Source organism: Littorina saxatilis, linkage group LG2, assembly GCF_037325665.1.
Source record: "Littorina saxatilis isolate snail1 linkage group LG2, US_GU_Lsax_2.0, whole genome shotgun sequence".
NCBI lineage: Eukaryota > Metazoa > Mollusca > Gastropoda > Littorinimorpha > Littorinidae > Littorina > Littorina saxatilis.
In genome coordinates, this window is record NC_090246.1 from 90,427,658 (window position 1) to 90,439,867 (window position 12,210).

A 12,210-nucleotide genomic window follows, 5' to 3' on the forward strand; every position below is an offset into this window, starting at 1 on the left:
GGGACTAACAGGACCCACTTTCCAGGGTGACTGAAATTATAACTACCGTTGCTGTGTCCCATCATATCTTCTCTTAGTGTGTAATTTACACGAGTGGAGTTAGAGAGTTCTAAACAGAAGTGTTCCACTTTTGAACACATTTCTGTATTAAGTTCTGAACATTTTGTGTCATTGTACAAAGATCTAACAAAAGCGGCACACATAAGAAACAGAGTGTTCACACGTGTTCATTTGAACACTAGTGAACATCATGTATGTTGCTTTTGCCATAATGTCACAAAGTGTTCAAAACTTGTTACAGAAATGTGTTCAATGTGGAACGCGTCTTTTTAGAGTGCGTGTATCCAGTGTCAGTGCCAAAATAATGCAGTGGCTTTAATTTGATTGCTATAAATATATCGGTATTTATGTTACAGGCAATCCGTGAAGTTAGGAAATTCGCTTATTTCCTGATTCATTTAGGAAATACATGTTTTTCCTAAACAGCTTAGGAAATACATGAATTTCCTAAAAGAGTTGCAGTAGTCCAGACGACTGAAGATGAGGGAGACAACCAGCTTGACACAGGCGTCGTGGGTGAGGTAGCGACGGATGGAGGCGATGCGTCGTAGGTGGAAAAAGCAGGTCTTGATGATGAAGGAGATGTGTGTCTGCATGGAGAGAGTGGAGTCGAGAAAGACGCCGAGGCTCTTGACAGCAGGGGAGAATGGAACAGTCGCGTCATCCAGCTGGAGGTCGGTCACAGTGAGGGAAGCAATCTTCTGTCGTGTTCCAACGAGAAGGGCCTCCGTCTTCTCACTGTTCAGCTTCAACTTGTTCTCAGTCAACCAGTTCTTGATGTCAGTGAAACAGCTGGAGATGGATCCCAGGAGATGGTCAACGTCCTCCGTCTTGGCGCTGTTCTGGAGCTGCGTGTCATCGGCAAAGGAGTTGTAGTTCAAGCCGTGGCGTTCGATGACCAGGGAGAGGGGTTGGGTGTACAGGGTGAAAAGGACAGGGCCGAGGACAGACCCTTGTGGGACGCCGAAGCGGACAGGGACAGGCTGAGAAGAGAACGAATCAGTGGTGACAGTCTGAGAGCGGTTCTGGAGGTAGTTCCGGAACCAAGAGAGGGCGGTGTCGTGAATGCCGAACGTGGAACTGAGGCGATCGACGAGTAGCTGATGGTCGATAGTGTCGAAGGCCGCGGAAAGGTCCAGCAGCACAAGGGCAGAGACGAGACCGCTATCTGTTGCGTTCAGGAGGTCCGTGGTGATTCGCAGGAGCGCCGTCTCGGTGCTGTGGTGAGGGCGGTACGCTGACTGGTACACTGGCATCAGCGAGTTCCGAGACAGGTGGGCGCTCAACTGCTCCAGGATGATACGCTCCAGAAGCTTGGAGAGGAAGGGCAGGTTGGACACAGGACGGTAGTTCTTCAACTCGTTGACGTCAAGGCCGGGCTTCTTGATGAGTGGGCGGACAACGGCAGACTTGAAGCAGTCGGGAACGACGCCTGTGGCCAGGGATATGTTGATGATATCTGTGATAGACGGCAGGAGCTTGTCCAGACACTTGGTGAAGAGGAAGCCTGGCAGGGGGTCTAGCTCGCAGGTCTTGATGGCCGTCTTGGTGATGAGTCGCTTGACGTGGTTTTGAGTGACAGGCTGAAAGCACGTGAGGGGGGAGCCGGAGAAGGAGGGGGAGGGTGGGGACGGGACGAAGGGCTGCTGGTCGAGTGTTCTCCGAAGCTTGTCAATCTTGTCCTTGAAGAACTCCGAAAATAACTCCGGGATATCTTGTGGTGGGTGAGCAGTGGGTAAGGGGGCAGCGGGGGAGGAGCCCAGGAGAGATGACATGATGGAGAACAGCTCCCTGGATGATGAGGCGTTGGCGATGCGGTCGTGGAAGTGCTCGATCTTTGCAGCAGTGATGGCTTGCGTGACTCGAAGCAGCGCATCCCTGAGAATCTGCCGGTGAACCTCCAGGCCAGAGTGTCGCCATGCACGCTCCGCTCGGCGTCTCTCGATCTTGGCGGCTGTGATGTCCTCAGAGAACCAGGGAGCCGGCTGTCGCTCAGAGACTGCGCATAGGGATGGCGGGGCGTGTTTGTCGAGGAGCTGGCGCAGATGCAAGCTGAAGAAATGGGCGGGGTCAGAGGACAGGTCTCGCTGGTCAAACATGTCCTCTACTGCAGCGAAGTACAGAGGTGTTGTTGTGGAATCACCTCGCTTTCTGATGAGCTTCTCCACGTCTTCACATTGCATGACCTCATACCTGGAAAGGGAGCATAGTATGAGAACGAGACCGAGAGACAGATCGGAGAGAGAGAGAGAGAGAGAGAGAGAGAGAGAGAGAGAGAGAGAGAGAGAGAGAGTGTGGCGGGGGGGGGGGGGGGTATATAAAACAAAAGCGGTGGTGCATGAGGACATGAGAGACCGAGAGACAGACAGAGAGCGAGACCGATAGACAGATCGGAGAGAGAGAGAGAGAGAGAGAGAGAGAGAGAGAGAGAGAGAGAGAGAGTGTGTGGCGGGGGGGGGGGGGGGGGTTATATAAAACAAAAGCGGTGGTGCTTGAGGACATGAGAGACCGAGAGACAGACAGAGAGCGAGACCGAGAGACAGAGAGAGAGAGAGAGAGAGAGAGAGAGAGAGAGAGAGAGAGAGAGAGAGAGAGAGTGTGGCGGGGGGGGGGGGGGTGTTATATAAAACAAAAGCGGTGGTGCATGAGGACATGAGAGACCGAGAGACAGACAGAGAGCGAGACCGAGAGACAGATCGGAGAGAGAGAGAGAGAGAGAGAGAGAAAGAGAGAGAGAGAGAGAGTGTGGCGGCGGGGGGGGGGGGGGGGTATATAAAACAAAAGCGGTGGTGCATGAGGACATGAGAGACCGAGAGACAGACAGAGAGCGAGACCGAGAGACAGATCGGAGAGAGAGAGAGAGAGAGAGAGAGAGAGAGAGAGAGAGTGTGTGGCGGGGGGGGGGGGGGGTATATAAAACAAAAGCGGTGGTGCATGAGGACATGAGAGACCGAGAGACAGACAGAGAGCGAGACCGAGAGAGAGACCGAGAGACAGATCGGAGAGAGAGAGAGAGAGAGAGAGAGAGAGAGAAAGAGAGAAAGAGAGACAGAGACACAGAGAGAGCAAGAGAGAGCGGGTGGCGGGGGGGTAAATAAAACAAAAGCGGTGGTGCATGAGAGACCGAGAGACAGACAGATAACGAGACCGAGAGACAGATCGGAGAGAGAGAGAGAGAGAGAGAGAGAGAGAGAGAGAGAGACAGAGACAGAGACAGAGACACAGAGAGAGAGAGAGAGAGAGAGAGAGAGAGAGAGAGAGAGAGAGAAAGAGAGACAGAGACACAGAGAGAGCAAGAGGGGGGTGTGTGTAAATAAAACAAAAGCGGTGACTAACAAAACACATTTGAAATTATCTTCTGCCTCAACATTATTCTTGTGAAATAGTATAAGCTCTTCATTATCACCCGTAAAACAACACCAATCAACCAACAACCTGACAAACAACACACAATCCCACCACGTCTTGTTCCAAGTCACAAAACCACTGCGCCAACGCGGTTCCCGTAGAAACTCACATCACAGCCACCACTGCTTTGCGGGTCAGAGGGGGAAGGTCAAAACAGTCGCCCGAACGCGGAACGGGAAGTGACAGAAGCCCCGCCTCCTCCCCCGCCCCTCCTCGCGCTCTGCGTGTCCGGGGGGAGGGGGAAAGAGCCACACATCAAAGGCAAGTCGCCGCCACCACCGCGCCAATTAGTCATGTTGTTAGCACTCTGTAGCTTTTTCTCATCATCACTCACAAACAGGTCCCGAGGTCTAAACAAGGGACGTAATCCCTGTGTGCGTGTGTTGTTCTACTGTGTGTGCGCTTCAGAAGTTGTTTCCCCGTCAAAACTGGATTTTTAGGGCTTTGCATGTTCTGTTAGTGCTTTTGATGCTTATGTACATACAATGGGTGAAATGGGTGAAAACTGAAGTGTGTGTGTGTGTGTGTGTGTGTGTGTGTGTGTGTGTGTGTGTGTGTGTGTGTGTGTTTTAGGGGGTGGAGGAAGGGGGGATGGAAATGCCGACTTAAAGCTTCCTAAATTTTATCGAAAAATACCAGATACGAACGTGAACATTGCAAATCATTTTGGACACGAATGTACGAAGTTTCCCAATTTGGCAAACCATTTTTTTTTTAAATCGGAATTAATGGCAGCAACAGATTTGCGAAAAGAGGGCTACACAGTGCGAGAGAAGGCGACACAAATTCCTACCTCTGTCTCTGATCCCCCCCCCCCCCCCCCCCCCCAGTTCATAGAATGACGAGTTATAGACAAAACGAAGCAATGTTCGTATAATCATAATTGTATTCAATTATAAAGAAATGTTTAATATAACAGAAATATATGTTTGCCCTTCCGTTTATCTGTCACTGCTTCAGGTAGGCTACTATGGAAGAAAACCTGTAACAACAAATATAAAATGTTTGGTGGCTTAAATTGTTGACAGACCAGCTTTTGAGTTAGTCCGAGAGGAGCATATATCGTCTTCGGCCGTTTCATCTTTATCGACCAAAGCCGAAGGCCGAGGTTGATAAAGATGAAAACCGAAGGCGATATGCTCCCCGAGGACCAACAAAAAAGCTGGTCTGACAACAAGCCACCAAACATCGTTTTTGTCATCATTTTGGATGAGCAAAAGTACGCACAATAATAGACGTGGATCCTTATTCTGAACGTAATTTTAAGAATACAATTCAGGGCCCCAAAGCGCGTTAGAAGCTAGAGATAAAACGCCATCCTTGTCTGTGACGTCAAAAATGCAAACGTCAAAACGTCAGAGTTGCCATCATATTTGCGAGGTCAGTCACTTTTTAGCATGTACCTTTTCTTTTAAGTGTTTTGAGACTTTTTGTTTCGCAGTTTGCAATCGAACAGTCGTCGCGTTAATTTTCAACATGGATTTGGTCTTTGATAGTGAATGTTGACAGTCGTTGTCCCCGGAAACATGAATGCAAAGCCGTGATGGTTCCACACATCAAACAAACTGCCTGATTGGCTTTTACTTTAACAATCTACGTTTTTTCTGTAGCTCAAAACCATTGGCAACTTGGATTTGTCACATACGAACATTTTTGTTTGTTACCCAGCTGCTTATGAATGGAAACTCCTGAAAATCAGTGATGACAAATATATTTATACGAGCATTTTTTCCCCCGTTTTGTCTTTCATTTTCTTCCTAAAATGAAATGAAATTATAACAGAACAGAAACATATGTACACAAAACAGTGAATTTTGCATTTTGTCTGTGATGAAACTGTCCATAAAATTACCTATCTTGATTTTTGATTGTAGATTTTGGAACGTGAGCAGTCTCTCGTTTCGGATTTTTGAGTTAGTGAATAGCCAGACAGTTCCGAGTTCCATGTGCAGTGTTTAATTCAACTGGCTAACATGCAAGAGAACTGAGTAGCCGCTAGATTTGTTCCCCCTCAGCATACAGATAGACAGGCGAATAATAGAGTACACAAGGCTAAGCAATTAATTTATTATTAGAAGAGGAAAGAAAATCAAGTGAATGAAAGCAAATAAGTGGATTGAACGTCCTACGCTTATCCACGTAATTTAGTAAAACATTGTTTTAAAAAATTAATAAGAATTGAAAGAAAACAAAACAAATGAACCACAACGAAAAACAAAACAATGTATCGTGATGGAGAGAAAAAAAATATGCCGTGACCAGGATTCGAACCTGGGTTATCGCGGCCACAACGCGAGGTCCTAACCACTAGACTATCACGGCCGATGAGTCATGGAGCGAATCTGAACTACTATAAACCAAAACTACGCTTCGCCCGGTCAACGCTGAAAATCGACTGTCCCGCTGATCGAGTTTTCAGTTAGTGTTGAATTAGTGCTTCGACTAAGACGATATGATCAGAATATTCAAAAGGGACTACGAAATATCGATTGGACTCGTGAAATGTTTACCATCAAATGTCGTTAGTCGAGACGTGACTGAAAAGGCTCACTGAGACGAACCGTGACTCCCGGTTGGCCTTGTTTCGGTTCAGTGCCTCAGGTCAGTGACAGGAGTTTTGACGAGTTCCAATAAGCTTTCACTTACTGTTGTCTATTTTACAGGGAGTTACTAGCCCCTTTTATTCATCTTGTCAATAAACAGACGGGACAAATGAAAGCAAACACCAAGTGACTCGAGTGAGCGTGCCACGGACACTGAACCGAATGACACAAGGGACGGAACTGCCGCAACATTATTTTTCCATAAAATGTTGCAGGGAGAGAATTGCTTCCCTTGCCTTGAAACGCCGTTCTTTCTCTGCGTGTGTCTTTGAATGTCTCTCAAGTTTTGAATACATGTTTTAACATAGACTGGGAATCGAGACGCGGATGGAGGTGTGTGTGTGTGTGTGTATACATGTATGTGTGCGTGTAGAGTGATTCCGAGAAAACTACTATTTCATTTCATTTCATTCATTTCTTTTCATTTCATTACTTTATTGTCCCATCGCTGGGAAATTCGGGTCGCTTCCTCCCAGTGGAAAGCTAGCAGCAACGGAGTCGCGCTACCCAGGTGTCTGCGTGTTTAGGTGTATTCAGCCACCTGCACTTATGGCAGAATGACCAAGGTCTTTTACGTGCCATTGTGATGACACGGGGGTGGGACATGGCTTCCGTCTCTGGGTCTGCACATAAAGTTGACCCGTGTCCGTCCCGGCCCGAGTTCGAACCTGCGACCTTTCGATCACAAGTCCAGTGCTCTACCAACTGAGCTACCGGGCCCCCTATTTGTGTGTGTGTGTGTGTGTGTGTGTGTGTGTGTGTGTGTGTGTGTGACAGTTTTAAGTTGAGATTTTTTAATGTTCATTGTACATGTTTTATTGTGAGTTGTGCATCTATTGCATCGTATTGTCCATACGGGGAGAATGTGTTGCTGTAAGTTTAGTGTTAAGCCGTTTTTGTGTGAACGTTGGAGCCGCACTATCATGCCGTCATTTTTCGATCGTTCACAGTAGAAGGAAGGACCCATCTTTTAATAAGATCATCTTGTTTCGAGACATTCACAAGAAACTGTCTCATTTTTTCTATAATAAAACGGACTCAACCTTTTTTGTTTTGTTTTTAATCTTGGGACTGGAACGTGAGCAGCCTATCCGTTTCAGATTTCATGTTATTTCGATTTTGTCATTTTGTAACAGAGTTCTCGAGAAGACCACAATGGGTTGATTTATAGGCACCAATATATTTTGACAACTCTTCGGGTTGCGTTTCGTTTAATTAAAAGCGTTAAGACAGGCATCTGTGCGACGTTCCCAATAACCGTAATTATGTATAAATTTCCCACACCCTTCGTAGAGAGAGAGGTACATCTTGCAACCTTTTATTTATTTATCTTTTTGGGTGGCGGGAATCAGTTGTGCTCAAAGAGTAAGCCTACAGCTTAATTATCTGTCTCTGAGCCCTGGGGTACTTTCTCTCTGTTTGTTTGTATGTTGTTGTTAATGTTGTTGTTGTTGTTGTTGTTGTTGTTTTAAAATTGATTTAAAAAAATGTGTATTTCTTTTATTTTTCATCTTCTGTTTCAAACCTGGTGTGTAAGTACATGTATGTGTGATGGGTTCTTTATTTTCAACTTTGCCATACAATTTGAGGTACACCATCGCCTGGTTTCATGGCCTTGAAAAGGAATGCATGCTACAGGCCAAAAATGGTTTTACCTGAAAGAAGCGCGCAGTGCAGGAAGGCGGCATTCTCGCCGCCTGCTTTGGTCTGGCTTGAATCCACAAAATATAACAGAAGTTCGATGACAGTACCGCTGCACACAATTTTTGATCTTCGAATTCGAATTTGACTGAATGCACTCAAAACTTTTGCACGAAGCCCTTCCATTGGATAAAGTTTGGCAGACTTTTGCAATTTGCCTTCTGATTGGATCTCTTTTTTTGTGTGATTGGTTCTCTTAAAAGGAAGCAATCGCTGTCAAAATCATATTTCTAAATGTGTTGTTGCTTCCCCTTCAATCGGGATTGGCTCCTTGACGAATTGAGGATCATAGAGTGATACAGCTGTGAAAAATGTACGTTGAAAATAAAATGCTTTGCAATAATGCCCATCACGATCACGAAAACAAATGACGATCACGATCACGAGACTTGATTTTTTTGTCATCACGGATCACGGGCAAAGTCCCATCACGATCACAGAAATGGAAATCTCGTGTTACACCGGTCTATATGCGTATGAGTGTGTGTTTTGTGTGTATGAGATTTGTGTGAGTCAATGTGTGTGTGTGTGTGTGTGTGTGTGTGTGTGTGTGTGTGTGTGCGTGTGTGCGTATGTGCACGTGTGTGTGTGTGTGTGTGTATGTGTGTGTGTGTGTGTGAGTGTCTGTTTGTATAAGAGAGAGAGAGAGAGAGAGAGAGAGAGAGAGAGAGAGAGAGAGAGAGAGAGAGAGAGAGAGAGAGAGTGGGTGGGTGTGTGTATGTGCGTGGAGTGTGCGTAAGTGTATGTGTGTGTGTGTGTGTATGTGTGTTTGTTTGTAAAGGTGTGTATGTCCGTCTGTCTAAATGTGCGTATGGGGGTGTTTTGTGTGTATGAAGTGTGTGTGAGAGAGTGAGTGAGTGCGTGTGAGTGAGTGCGTGTGAGTGAGTGTGTATGTGTGTACGTGTGTAACTTGGGTGGTGTGTGTGTGTGTGTGTGTGCGTGTGTGTGTGTGTGTATGTGTGTGTGTTCGTGTGTGTGTGTGTGTTTGAGAGAGAGAGAGAGAGAGAGAGAGAGAGAGAGAGAGAGAGAGAGAGAGAGAGAGAGAGAGAGAGAGAGAGAGAGAGAGAGGTTTGTCTTTCGCTGGGGTATGCAGTGCCTTGGCGTTGCACTTCTACTTAATTATTCTTTCTTCTGAATGACTATTGTTATCTACTGGTCAAGGTTGCGACTGCCATTTTTCTGCACGCACAGACAGACAGACAGACAGACAGACAGACAGACAGACAGACCGACAGATCGACAGACAGACAGACAGCCAGACAGACAGACAGACAAACACACAGCAGACAGGTAGAAAGATACACACACACACACACACACACACGCACGCACGCACGCGCACACACACACACACAAACCACGCACGATTAAACTCGTACTCAAACAACAAAGGGTATTCTTCGTATTTGGTGTATTTGTCAGCAAACGTTAAACGGTGTTACAGCAAGTAATGATTACACCAGTACAAAAGTGCAGTGATATACAAGTGAAAGACTGAAGACAAATCATTATTTACATCTGTTTTGTGGAATAACACACCCAGTGAAGTGCATTTGTCTTGCTTGGTGCGCAAACCGACTACATTTGTATTAATTGACATTTGTTTTCTTTTCAAAGCTATACACAGACCGTAAACGCGGATGCACACATTAGCAGAAATGCATTGATTCTCGTCTTCTATCTATATATATATATATATGGGTGCGTCTCAGAAACTGATCCTTTTGTGTGTGCCATAATCAAATTAGCCCACAATTGAAACATACTGAATTTTAAATCATGATATTGGTATGTTTGAGAAGTAAAATGAATAAAGAAATAGTACAAACAAAACTGAGTATTTTGCATGATTATTATGAAGGTTGTTTTGCGAAAGAAATGATTAAATGCGTGAAAAATGAAGGTCTGATCTGTGACATGAACCATCAACTAGTTTTGTACCTCACTACAAGAATCGTTTAGAATGTCCAAGGACTGCTATTTTTGTTATGTGTGTTTGGTTTAAGTGTACTTGACAGTTGAAATGTTATTTTGTCCACAGAATTGTTTTTTTTAAACGAAATTAATCGCTTGAAAGTTTGCCATCACTGTCGTAACATATGTTTCCGCACGCGTGCAACAGCAACAAGTCCTAAATTTGAACTTTAGAATTTGCATATTCATTTTCAACACGATCTTGACATGAAAGGGCATAGAAAATCGCTAAGCTAAATGTTATTTAAGTATTATTTTCTCAAAATTGCATCTGCAAACTAAGTTGAAAGTTGCGCAATATGACATGCTTCTTCAAAATTCCGTTACGATGGTGAACGGTTTTGCAAATAATGTTCAGAGTTTTGAAGAAAGATTAGAACTATTTTGCGCGTAGTGACTTAGAGGTGCGGGTGACTACGCATGCGCAGTTACAGAGAGAAATAGTTCAGCTTCCAGCAGCGAAGAAAGATTTCGAGAATGTTTCCGAAGTCTGTGATTTTGTTACGACAGTGATCAACACCCAAGGTTCTTAAGAAAAGGTGAGTTTTTGCTGCTATGATATTCTATGAAGTGAAAAATTAGGCTACACATTTGTTAATAATAGTTTTTCTTTCGATTTCACGTAGTCAAAACTTGACTAAATGTTTTAACATAGAGGGGGAATCGAAACGAGGGTCGTGGTGTATGTGTGTGTGTGTGTCTGTTTGTCTGTGCGTGTGTGTGTGTAGAGCGATTCAGACTAAACTACTTGACCGATCTTTATGAAATTTGACATGAGAGTTCCTGGGTATGATATCCCCGGACGTTTTTTTCTTTTTTTCGACAAATACTTTTGATGACGTCATATCCGGCTTTTTGTAAAAGTTGAGGCGGCACTGTCACACCCTCATTTTTCAATTAAATTGATTGAAATTTGTGTAAAGCAATCTTCGACGAAGGCCGGACTTCGGTATTGCATTTCAGCTTGGTGGCTTAAAAATTAATTAATGAATTTGGCCATTAAAAATCTGAAAATTGTAATAATTTTTTTTTTTATATAAAACGATCCAAATTTACGTTCATCTTATTTTACATCATTTCCTGATTCCACAAACATATAAATATGTTATATTTGGATTAAAAACAAGCTCTGAAAATTAAAAATATAAAAAATTATGATCAAAATTAAATTTCCGAAATCCATTTAAAGGAACGGTAAGTGTCAATGTTTTCTTTAATTGTAAAAGTTGTATGTTCAATGGAATGGTAAGTCTGAACAAAATAATTACTTTATTTTGTTTTTAGCCAGTGAATGTGGATGCATCAAAATCTTGATAGACATTAAACAAATTCATGTTAGTGAAACTAGTACACATATTGCATCAATCTTTAGTTGAAATCGCAGGTACTTGCATGTTTCAGGTGCAAGAGATTCGACCTGATGAACTGGTGGTAACGTTCCTTCGAAGGAAACCGGAGGGGAACTACTATTGCTTTCCAGGGATCGATGATATTTCCTTAGTCCCTACATCTGATGCAACCATGATTCGTGACCCCACCTTCAATGCCAGGGGGCATTATTTCTTTTAAAATAAATTAATTAACTGCAAGTGGCAACTGTTCTATATGTAACCAATGCCTTTGGTTTATTGTCTCAACAATTGAATGAACCACTTTTGAACATTTGCATTCTTCATGTCAAACCTTATAATACATGTCTGGTTGTTCGTTTCCGAGTTACGTGGGTGATGAACTTTTCATTAATGTTTCTCTTTTTTGGGGCCAAGTTTGCTTGATTTTGTCCAGCTTTTTTTCTTTCTGTTCCTGTTTTAGTGTTTGGCATTTTACCTAAGAAGAATCTGGTTGCAAAATCAGCTTCATTTAGTAAGGTTTGTGGGAAAAAGCATAACCGTTTCTTTGTTACAAAAGTGATGTTTCCATGTTACATCGGTGACCATTTTGCATTCTTTTGGGATAACTTTCTAACATTTTGTCTTAGAGCAACAAATCTTTGTATGTATGCTATTGTGAAGGTTAAATGTCAATAAGACTGAATGAATGCCATGTATCAACATGTTCTGATCAGGATATCATTAATTAATTTTCATTTTTGTATTGAAATTTTGACGAATGCATGGAACTTTGAAAAAAAACATTATTTTGTTGTTTGCATGTAGTCATTTCATATTGAACTCTATAATGGCTTGTGATTCAACAATAATAACTGAATAAAAGTCGTTTTCAGCCTTATAAATGCAATTTTTTTGTCTTTTATTTTTTCCATGTTACACGGGTGATTTTGCACACATGGTCCAAATAATGCTCAATATATGGCAAACTAAAGGCAATGTTATATTTTTTCTTGTTTAAACTGAAAAGGTACACCCTGAGAAGTGTGTAAATAGTATTATCAAAGTTTTCTGGGAAGATTTTACTTTTGGTGATAATGTCACAAACAGAGGACGAGATTCTGAGACGCACCCAT

The 12,210-nt window shown here is 43.5% G+C and overlaps 1 long non-coding RNA gene and 1 other non-coding gene across 3 annotated transcripts in view; one reads left to right on the forward strand and one right to left on the reverse strand.

Annotated features, from left to right (window-relative positions):
* LOC138960124 (uncharacterized) overlaps positions 1-12,210 on the forward strand; it is a 93,131-nt gene that overhangs the window by 13,738 nt on the left and 67,183 nt on the right. The window lies entirely within an intron of this gene.
* Positions 5,719-5,790, reverse strand: Trnah-gug (transfer RNA histidin (anticodon GUG)). The gene has a single exon. It is a non-coding gene; the product is annotated as a tRNA-His (tRNA).